This window comes from Erinaceus europaeus, chromosome 15 (genome assembly GCF_950295315.1).
Source record: "Erinaceus europaeus chromosome 15, mEriEur2.1, whole genome shotgun sequence".
Classification (NCBI taxonomy): domain Eukaryota; kingdom Metazoa; phylum Chordata; class Mammalia; order Eulipotyphla; family Erinaceidae; genus Erinaceus; species Erinaceus europaeus.
In genome coordinates this window covers 57866937-57877506 of record NC_080176.1, presented here as the reverse complement: position 1 = coordinate 57877506, position 10570 = coordinate 57866937, and positions in this window count along the sequence as shown.

The following is a 10570-nucleotide window of genomic DNA, read 5'->3' as shown; positions in this document are numbered from 1 at the left end:
TAATGAAGTCACCAGGTGAAAGATCTTATGGGTGGACTTCAGTCCTAATAAGAGAAGTTAGAGTTGTTGGGCCTTTTCTCCTTCTGCTCACTACTATGTGAGCATACAAAAAAAGATAATTCACTACAAATCAAGCAGAGTACTGGCATTATGCAACAGGTCTTCTGGCATCTTCTAAATCACAAGAAGTAATTTTGCATAGTTTAATCCAGCAGTAAATGGTATTCTCATATGCTGACCCAAGCAAACTAATATATAAATGAACACTCACTATTGTCATATAAGACAATGTTCCCAGGTGTTATAAACCAGTGCATAGATATAACTTTATGGAGTTTACTTTTTGACCCAATACTCATTTATAAACTATTTTTTCTGGTGTGTGATCTATGTTCAGGATCAATTGTGTATATTCATACTCAACCTAAAATCAACTATGATATAAATATAACTTGGTATTAGGTAAATGACACATTTCTCTCAAGTTTTTGGCACCTAAACAATGATTTCATTAACAAATTACATATGTTGAAAAATCAATCAACAGGTTAGTGGGGTTACAAGAAAAGCAGAACAAGCACAGAAAGGGGAAGCTGGGTGGACCTCATTAAGTGCATGTGTTTCAGGTTCAAGCCCCCAGTCCCCACCTGCAGGGGGCAAGCTTTGCAAGTGGTGAAAGAGTTCTGTAGATGTCTCTTTCTCTCACCCCATTCTATCTCCCCCATGCCTCTCAATTTCTGGCTGTCTCTATCCAATAACTAAATAAAGATTTTTAAAAATATTAAAGAAAGGGGAAATATAAGGTGAAACATGGACTGGCTATGGTATGGTATATTGCACTCTGCAAACACCTATCACAGAGAGATGAGAGTGTTTACCTTTGTGTCAACAACTGTATGGAAAACCATTAACCCAACCCCAATATAATGATTAAAATAAAGTAAGCAGTGGGATGGGACAGAGGATGCAGCTGGAGATTTTGGAAAGGTCCAGCTCAAGAAGCATATTGATTTTATTTTGAAAGGCATAAGGAATGTTCTAGAAATAGATAGCAGTGTGGGGAAGTGGAGTAAAATGGACAAGATCAAGAAAGAAAGCACAGAAAATATATATTTTTTTTGCAGCAAATTTAAGAATCAGTGACAGTTAACTATGTCAAATATCAAAGAGATAGATATGCAGAAAATGATTATTAATTATAATCCATCTGTTTTAAAAAGTAACTCCTAATAGTAATCTGGTGTTAATTTCTGTTCACTTGGGCTATTTAACATGATGTTTTGAAAGGCTCCATACGTAATAATAACAGTTATATTTTGTGCTGCCACAAGGCAGAATGCTTATTTGATCGTCAATCATCCTTCCCAGAATCCATTTGGCATCAGGCCACAAGCAGTGGCCTATGAAGCCCTCACAGGTTCTTTGCCAACAGAAGCAGTTGGCAATAGCACAATTGAGTGAGTATGGAGTGATTCACAAAGAGAAACAGCATCAACAGCTTAGTGAAAATTGGCAAAGACAGTCATGTCAAAAATGCCCCTCCCAATCATTTCGTTCTTTTTGCCCCCTACAGAACTGAATGCTGTTATTTTTAGAATGATATGAGTCTCAGTCCAAATGCAACCCATAAGCATATTTTGTACGAGTATGCCATTTCTTTTTACATAGAAGGAAGTGCATTTGTTCATACTCTCAATTCCTAATAGAAAACTAGTATTATTCAAACTAGTATCATAGGATAACTGATCCTTACCAGCTTTTCATAGCAGAAGAACAATGTAAATGAAAAACTGACCATTAGATGTTTTGGGGAAACAGAGTAAGTAGAGAAAATCTAACACAGCCCCTCCCTCTTTTCATTTAGTTTTTTTAGCAAATAAATAAGGTAACATCCAGAGATGAATGACTTGAATATATGAATTAAAATGATGGAGATAGTGAGTACCACTGGTGCAACTGGCAAATGCTAGAAGAAGAACTGGTGCAACTTGAATTCAAATTATTTTGTTATAAATCCACTAAAGTTTCTAGTAATATAGACATCTTTCCTTGAGCTCAGTAACTATGCTAAGTACAGGCTTGAAGTTGTAGAATTACAGATTAAAGATTTGGGATATTTTACCAAGTATATTAGTAGTTGATTTTTTTAAATCAAGAAATGCTGTAGAAAGTATTTTTAAAACTTTTAAGGATCTTAAATTATTTTTGAGAGTCTGGTGAAAACTAGGGAGTCTCCATAAAAATATTTACCTAGACATATGTGCTTATCTACTATAAATATATGTGCAGTACACATGTCATATAACTATCTATAACTAAACTTATAGCATAGACACGTGCCAGAATCTACAAATATATCTACAGATGCAGACACCTACACATGAACAAATATACTTTCATGGAGATCATAGATATCCTGAAGATCCTCCTAGATTCTGTTTTTTATGATGTGGTGGTAATTTATCACATTGATAATTAGGGAAAATTCTAGGACAATTAATAAACATGTTTATAGTGTGTGACATGATGTAACAAACAACATATTAATAACAACTGTTTAAACTAGTTCTAAGAGGATTGATAAGCTTTTAAAAATTATATTCACTTGTAACAGACCACCGTTTACTCCAGATGTTAGTTGGTTATTTAAGCAAAAAATGATTAAAGCAGGATATACATAATTATTATTTTATCTGTTTCCTAATTTTGACAACCTGAGGCTTGAGTATATAAAGAAAACATGATTCATGTATACCTGGGTATGAATGTAGAACCAAAATTATATCTGCTTTAGAATCAGCACACCTGAATAATATGATTATATCAGATACTAAGACTACATGGTCTAATAATATTAAGATATTTTAATTCTATGAATCTTCCTGAAATTTCAAGGGACTTTTCTTATCATTAAGTGAAGTATGTAAGCAGAGACTTCTGGAGTTGGGGTTAAAGAGCAGCAACAGCTGTGTTTCTCTCCCCTCCTCTCCTCTCCCAGGTCAACTAGGAAAACCAAAGAAGACCATCTGGGACCACAACAAGACAGGAATAGAATGACTTCAGAAACCAACCAAATCACCGCTGAGTGCAAACACATGTGGTTCGTGGACAGAGAGGAGCCTAGAGAGAGATTAAGTGGCTGGTAACAGTCAGGCAATTTACCAGTTGAGACACCACCTCCAGTCTGTTTCACCAGCAAAAAGACAGCTGAAGGGAGGAGAGGACTCCCCTAAGACTCACCAAATGCAACTGTAAGTCTCCATTGCTACTGACCTCAGAATCTGGAGCAGCAGGGAGGAGGCCCTGTGCTGACACCAGGGGACAGAGAACTAACCAGGAAACTCAGGAGAAGATCTTTATCTCAGTGGCCTAGCAGTGGGGCTCTGAGTGTCTCTGCATTACCGCTGGATTACCTCTGCCCAACCCTGCATTATCTCTTGGTCAGGAGTGAAGGATTAAGCTAAGAAGCCTATTTATAGTTTAAAAGCCTTCAGGCTCCCCTAGCCTACTGGGAAGTAAAAGAAAAAAAGAGGCTTTTAAGCCACTGTGCTCCAACTCAGGGATTAAAATACTATTGAAACAACTGTCAATTTCCACAACTGTGAACCCTTTAATTAGCTTATTTAGACACAAGGCAATCCAGGCAAGAGTGATCAGTAATTTTAAAAGTACTGAGAGAGGGAGCTTATAACATACTATAAAAAATGGTTAAACCAACAAGAAGAAATATTGGAGAAATGAACCAGGACAACAGTCCAGCTAAAAGACCCCCAAAGGGTGAAGAACAAAATAATGAGGTCAACATCCAAACACTAGTTAAGGAAATAATCACAGGAGTGAGTAAAGAATTTGAAATAATTGTCATCAGAAATGTGGAAACAACGAATGAGACCCTGGAAGAAAACACTAATTATCTCAAGGTTATTAGCAAGCTGAAAGCTGAAATAGCTGAACTAAGAACACAGCTGGATGAAAAATTTAACCGTATCAGAACAAGGTAACAAAATAGATGAACTCCAGAAAACAGTAGAGGGGAGAAAGAATAGAATAAATGAAGCTGAAGATAGAATTAGCAAGATTGAGGATAAACTAGAGACAACTAAAATAAAAGATGAGATCTCTAAAAGTGTCATGTCTCTCTGGCAGGGTGATCTCCAGGGGAAAGGTAATGGACTGGTTCTTTCTCGCTCATGACGGGTGACACAAAGTAAAAGACACCAGGGAGCTCTCCAGCGTGCTCAGACTCAGAACTCAGAACTCGTTTATTAGCAAGGTAGACATGAGTTAAATAGAAAAACAAAAGAAGGTAATTATTACCGAAATAGGTCAGAAATTACAGGTTTCTTAACGGACAGCATGCCCCTAAGGTAGGGGGCTGGTATGACAGGAATTGATGAGATACAAGACAGTTACTCTCCATGACGCAAGCAGCTTAATTATCCAAAGGTATTTGAGAGAAGCATAGGGGTTAAACCCGTAGGGTGAGACAGAGAGAAGATGGATATCAAAAGGCCATATAGTTTGGAATTTCTCTTGTCTGGGGTCTGAGGTGTGTGATGAAGTGTGTGATAAGGGGTGTTCTTCTGTGATCAGAAGGTGACTTTGAATAAATGAATCTGCGGCCATGTGGCCTGCAGTTAATTGAGGGAAGTACTGGGGTTTCTGTGGGCAGCTTAATTATCCAAAGGTATTTGAGAGAAGCATAGGGGTTAAACCCGTAGGGTGAGACAGAGAGAAGATGGATATCAAAAGGCCATATAGTTTGGAATTTCTCTTGTCTGGGGTCTGAGGTGTGTGATGAAGTGTGTGATAAGGGGTGTTCTTCTGTGATCAGAAGGTGACTTTGAATAAGTGAATCTGCGGCCATGTGGCCTGCAGTTAATTGAGGGAAGTACTGGGGTTTCTGTGGGCCTGAGAGTCAAGAAGGAGAGAACTAAGTCTGAGTTTTCCCCCTTTTGCTCACCTTGGTTGAGAGAGACTTACCAAGAGGTTATCTTCTCAGACCTCCATCCAAGGACGGGGGTGGTTCTCCTTAAGCTCTATCAGGCTTACACATAGTCCCAACATAAAAGAGATAAAGAGATACTGAAATTAACAACAGAGACCTATGTTATGACTTCAAAAGAAATAATATACACATTATTGGCTTACCAGAGGAAGACAGAGAGGGAGGGGAAGAAAGCATTCTTCAGGACATAATAGCTGAAAACTTCTCTAGTCTAGACAACATCAAAGACATAAAGGTTCAAGAAGACCAGAGGATCCCAAACAGAATTTACCCAGACATAAAGACATGAAGAGACAACATATTTAGAAGGGAAAGGAATGAAGATAAAGAAAGGATCCTGAAGGCTGCTAGAGAAAAACAGTCACCTACAGAAGAACACCCATAAAATTAGTAGCCAACTTCTCCACAACTACAGGCCAGAAGAGAATGGCAAGATATCTATTGAGTGCTCAATGAGAAAGGCTTTAAACCAAGACTACTTTATCCTGCTAGACTCTCATTCAGACTAGATGGAGGCATAAAAACCTTCTCAGACAAGCAACAGTTGAAGGAATCAACTATCACCAAGCCTGCCCTGAAAGAAGTTCTGAAGGGTCTCCTATAAAGAGTCAGACCACCATAAATATGCCATATATCAGAACACTCTAAAACTCTACAAGAATGGTGTTAAAATATCTTCAATCTTTGATAACAATAAATATCAATGGCCAGAATTCACCTACTAAAAGGCACAGAGTAGGAAGATGGATCAGAAAACACAACCCAACTATATGCTGGCTATAGGAAACCCAACTAACTCAACAAGACAAACACTGACTCAGAGTGAAAGGATGGAAAACTATCATACAAACCAATGGCCCACAAAAAAATGGTAGGAACAGCTATTCTCATATCTGACACCAGAATTTAAAATAAATAAAATTTAAAAAGATAGGGATTGACACTATTTAGTGCTCAGAGGATCCATCAATCAAGAGGACTTATCAATTGTTAACATCTATGCTCCCAAAGAAAAGCCATCTAAATACATCAAACATCTACTGAAAGAGCTACAGCAATATATTAACAGCAACACAGTCATAGTAGGGGACATCAACACCCACTCTCTCAACTTGACAGATCATCCAGGCAGAAAATTAATAAAGACATAAGGGAGCTAAATGAGGAGATAGATAAACTAGAACTACTGGACATTTTCAGTCATTCATTTCAAGAAACTGAAATACACATTTTACTCCAATCCACATGGGTCATTCTCAAGGATCAACCATATGTTAGGCCACAAAGACAGCATCAGCAAATTCAAGAGCATTGAAATCATCCCAAGCATCTTCTCAGGCCACAGTGGAATGAAACTAACACTTAATAATCAACAAAAGATTAATAATAGTCCCAAAATGTGGAATCTCAACAATACACTACTTAACAACTACTGAGTCAAAGAGGAAATAAAGGAAGAAATCAAAATGTAAAGTAAACAGCCTGACTGCACGTCTTAATGACCTAGAAGAAGAACAAAGAAATCCTAAAGCAACCAGAAGGACAGAAATCACTAAAGTTAAACTGAAAATAAGAAAACCATACAAAAAATCAACAAAAGTAAATGTTGGTTCTTCAAAAGAGTGAACAAAATCATTGACAAACCTTTAGCCAGACTCACAAAACAAAAAATGGAGAAGACCCAAATAAGTCAGATCGTAAATGAAAGAGGAAATAATCGCAACAGACACCGCAGAAATTCACATATCATGTGAGACTTCCATGAACAACAAAATGCCACCAAGCTAGAGACCTGGAAGAAATGGACGATTTCCTAGATAGCTACTAACTTCCAAAATGAAGTAAAGAAGAACTAGATAACATGAACGGGCCCATCACAGCTAATAAAATTGAAACAGTTATCAAAAACTTTCCCAAAAATAAAGTCCTGAACCAGATGGTTTTACAAATGAATTCTACAAAACCTTCAAAGAGGAACTATTATCTCTACTTTTAAAGGTTTTCCAGAAAATTGAAGACACTGGAATACTCCCTCCCAGCTTCTATGAAGCCAACAACATGTTGATACCAAAAGCATACAGGGACACAACCAAAAAAGAAAACTACAGACCAATATCTGATGAACATAGATGCTAAAATATTGAATAAAAATCTAGCCAACCAGAAACAGCAGTATATTAAAAAGATTGTTCATCATGACGAAGTGGGGTTTATCCTAGGGATGCAAGGTTAGTTTAATATAATAAATCAATCAATGTGATCTACCACATCAATAAAAGCAAGACCAAAAACCACATAGTCATATCAGTAGATGCAGAGAAAGCCTTTGACGAAATACAACATCCCTTTATGATCAAAACACTACAAAAAATGGGAATAGATGGAAAATTCCTGAAGATAGTGGAGTTTATATATAGCAAACCTACAGCCAACATCATACTCAATGGTGAAAACCTGGATTATTTCCACTCAGATCAGGTACTAGACAGGGCTGCCCACTATCACCATTACTATTCAACATAGTGTTGGAAGTTCTTGCCATAGCAATCAGGCAGAAGCAAGGAATTAAAGGGATACAGATTGGAAGAGAAGAAGTCAAAGTCTCCCTATTTGCAGATGACATGATAGTAGACATAGAAAAACCTATGGAATCCAGCAAGAAGCTTTTGGAAATCATCAGGCAATACAGTAAGGTGTCAGGCTATAAAATTAACAACCAAAAGTCAGTGGCATTCCTCTATGCAAACAATAAGTTAGATGAAGTTGAGATCCAGAAATTAATTCCTTTTACTATAGCAACAAAAACAATAAAATATCTAGGAGTAAACTTAACTAAAGAAGTGAAAGACTTGTATACTGAAAATTATGAGTCACTACTCAAGGAAATTTAAAAAGACACAAAGAAGTGGAAAGATATTCCATGTTCATGGGTTGGAAGAATTAACATCATCGAAATGAATATACTACCTAGAGCCATACACAAATTTAATGCTATCCCCATCAAGATCCCAAGCACATTTTTAGGAGAATAAAACAAATGCTACAAATGTTTATCTGGAACCAAGAAAGACCTAGAACTGCCAAAACACTCTTGAGAAGAAAGAACAGAACCAGAGGCATCACACTCCCAGAACTCAAAATGTATTAGAGGACCACTGTAATCAAAACTGCTTGGTACTGGAACATGAATAGAACACTGACCAGTGAAATATAATTGAGAGCGCAGAAGTAAGCCCTCACACCTATGGACATCCAATCTTTGACAAAGGTGCCCAGACTACTAAATGAGGAAAGCAGAGTTTCTTCAACAAATGGTGTTGGGAAAAATGTGTTGAATCATGCAGAAGAATGAAACTGAACCTCTATATTTCACCAAAGACAAAAGTAAATTCCAAGTGAATCAAGGACTTGGATGTTAGACCAGAAACTATCAGACACTTAGAGGAAAATATTGGCAGAACTCTTTTCCACATAAATTTTAAAGATATCTTCAATGAAATGAATACAATTACAAAGAAGACTAAGGCAAGCATAAAGCTATGGGACTACATCAAATTACAAAGCTTCTGCACAGAGAAAGAAACCACTACCCAAACCAAGAGACCCCTCGCAGGATGGGAGAAGATCTTTACATGCAATACATCAGAAAAGAGTTTAATAACAAAAATATATAAAGATCTTGCCAAACTCAACTACTAGAAAACAAATAACTCCATACAAAAATGGGGGAGGACATGGACAAAATATTCACCACAGAAGAGATCCAAAAGTTAATCACAAATAGCAGCATTCATGTGTGTGTGTGTGTTAAGTTAATCACAAATAGCAGCATTCATGAGATTCAGACACAAAATATACTTTAAGTACCTTTCAAACAGCTATTTCCTTACTCAAGCACATACCTTTACAGTCAGCCCTATAAACGGGACACACATAAAGGTGGGTTCTAATCTTTTTAGTCATGCTTTTTTATCTAAGACTCAGGATAATCATGCTTTAATAGTTCAGTTGTTTTTCTTTTTCTGGAACTTGCAGAAAAGTTATCTCATTGTATTTAATAATCACATCTTGTCCTTCAAATAACTATGTCCTACAGTATCCTACTAGTTGCTAAGACAAAATCATACCGTGGGATGTAGGAACAGAAGATATGGGGTTCTGGAAAAGTTCAGGATCATATGATTTTAGTAAGACAGTCAAACAATATATTAAGACGCTGAAAATACTCTAATTCAAGGGGGGGTGGGTGTGGAGGGTCGGGCGATAATGCAGTGGGTTAAGCGCACAAGGTGCAAAGGGCAAATACTGGCGTAAGGATCCGGGTTCGAGCCCCTGGCTCCAGATCTGTAGGGGAGTTGCTCCACAGGCATGAAGCACATCTGCAGGTGTTTTTCTCCTCCCCTTCTCCTCCCTCTCCATTTATCTCTGTCCTATCCAACAATGACAACATCAATAACAACAACAATAATAATAACTACACAACAATAAAACAACATGGGCAGCAAAAGGGGGGAACTAGTATAGCCACAGGCCTTTTGAAATATAACTAAAATATGCCCACTAGCTATCTGCAAAATGGAGGACCCCCCCAACTCTTTATCTGTGCTGTTTCAGCCTTTAGGTTCATGATTGTTCAATAATTTGTTTGGCTTTGTATGTTAACTCTCTTTTCAGCCACCAGGTTCCAGATGCTACCATGATGGCGACCAGACTTCCCTGGACAGACAACCCCACCAATGAGTCCTGGAGCTCCACTTCCCCAGAGCCCCACCCTGCTAGGGAATGAAAGAGGCAGGCTGGGAGTATGTATCAACCTGTCAATGCCCATGTTTAGCGGGGAACAATTACAGAAGCCAGACCTTCCACCTTTTGCATCCCACAGTGACCTGGATCCATACTCACAGAGGGTTAAAGAATAAAAAGCTATCAGGGGAGGGGGTGGGATACGAAGTTCTGATGGTGGTATTTGTGTGGATTTGTACCCCCCCTTATCATATGGTTTTGTCAATGTTACCTTTTTATAAATTAAATAAATAAATAAATAATAAAAAGAATGGTGGGGCTATTAAAAAAAGGGAGGAAGCAAAAATTAAAAAAAAGAAAATACTCTAATCCAATTTCACAACTGAAGATACTAAATTTCAAAGATGTAAAATTAATTACCAAAATCATGGTATTGGTAATCAGTATTAGAATGTAGATCTGTTTGCATTCCATCACTTTGCCATTTTATGTGTTTTATATAACCGCTGATTTTTTTCACCTTTACCTTTTATAACTTTTATTGTTTTAATCTGATTTTATTTTTAAGATTACATCAACTGACATTTCAGAAAGTAAAGTAGTAGTCTGGAATCTTCAATTTCCAGTGGCATTGATACTATATGTAAGCTGTGTTGGGAGTATGTATTTATATGTGGCTATTCAATGTTCCCAGCACCATTTGATGAAAAGACCTTATTTACTTACCCCACATTGAATCATTGTGAACTTTTTGTCATATATGAAGTGGCTTAATTCATGGTATGGGCTAATTTCTGGGCTCTCAATTCTGTTCCATTG